This window comes from Empidonax traillii, unplaced genomic scaffold (assembly GCF_003031625.1).
Source record: "Empidonax traillii isolate 1590-97213 ecotype Southwest subspecies unplaced genomic scaffold, ASM303162v1 scaffold6617:size14274, whole genome shotgun sequence".
Taxonomy (NCBI): domain Eukaryota; kingdom Metazoa; phylum Chordata; class Aves; order Passeriformes; family Tyrannidae; genus Empidonax; species Empidonax traillii.
In genome coordinates this window covers 8,426-9,633 of record NW_020961810.1, presented here as the reverse complement: position 1 = coordinate 9,633, position 1,208 = coordinate 8,426, and the positions used below count along the sequence as shown (strand labels likewise).

Below are 1,208 nucleotides of genomic sequence, written 5' to 3'. Positions count from 1 at the left end.
CAATCACTGCATTCGCCAACATTTCTTCATTTCAGAGGATGTGGTCATGAATCAGCTAAAAGGATTAAGGGGTTTGGCCCAGCCCAGTCTCTGGGAAGCCTAGAAATATCAGCCATTAACATTTCACTAATGTTAATTTACCAGATTTCATTAACTGAGAAACAGGGAAGGAAGCAGCTTGCCAAGGCTGGTGATGGTGGGAATTCCTGCCTGGAACAGCAGCTTCTCTCTCCAGCCTACAATAGACAAAATGACAGGTAATTGGGGGGGAAAAAAAAATCAATCTGAGCTGATTTATCACCATGTCACTGAAGTTTGATACTAACTAGCGTGAGTGATTTGGGGCAGAGTGAGCAGCAGAGTCATGATGACAATGGCCAGTTCTCACACCAGCAAACACAGGAATGATCCAGATGGGATGGACAGTGTGTGAGTGCCAGTGGTTCTGCACTGTGATAACACTGGAGAGTCATGGAGTCACAGAATGGTTTGGGTTGGAAGGGACCTCAAAGACCACCCAGTTCCACCCCCTGCCATGGGCAGGGACACCTTCCACCAGCCCAGGTTGCTCCAAGCCCCGTCCAACCTGGCCTTGGACACTTCCAGGGATCCAGGGGCAGCCACAGCTTCTCTGGGCAACCTGTGCCAGGGCCTGCCCACCCTCACAGCCAACAATTCCTTCCCCATATCCCACCTAACCCTGCCCTCTGGCAGTTTGAAGCCATTCCCCCTTGTCCTGTCCCTCCGGACCCTTGTCAAGAGTCTCTCTCCATCTTTCCTGTCGGCTCCTTCAGGCACTGGGAGGCCACAATCAGGTCACCCCAAAGCTTCTCCTCTCCAGGCTGAGCAATCCCAGCTGTCCCAGCCTTTCCTCCCAGCAGAGCTGCTCCAGCCTCTGCCCATCTTGGTGTGGGGGACCATGTGAAAAGCTTTACACAAGTCCAGATAAGCGAGAGCTTAGAAGGCTTCTTGACTTCAGTTCACATCTAACAAAATCTTGGGTATGGTCTGACCAAAAAAAGGCCCAAGACTGAATTGGCAGAGGCTGGTTTAGGATCCAATTCTTTTTATGTCTCTTCAATGACAAACTACTTGCAATAAGCAGTGGCTGCTTCCAGGCAGCTCCAAAGCTGTTTGGGATACGGAGTCTTTGCCAAGCAAAGATGACTAAAGCTTGCTCAGGTGAAAAACTACTCTGAGGGTGAAAG

The 1,208-nt window shown here is 50.3% G+C and overlaps 1 long non-coding RNA gene across 1 annotated transcript in view; it reads right to left on the bottom strand.

Moving 5' to 3' along the window:
• The window catches only part of LOC114073485, a 5,071-nt gene extending 4,635 nt beyond the window's left edge, over positions 1-436 (bottom strand). The window contains exon 1 of the long non-coding RNA XR_003574336.1: positions 142-436. This is a non-coding gene — a long non-coding RNA (uncharacterized LOC114073485). The remainder of the gene's footprint in view (positions 1-141) is intronic.
• Between the last annotated feature and the right edge of the window lie 772 nt (positions 437-1,208).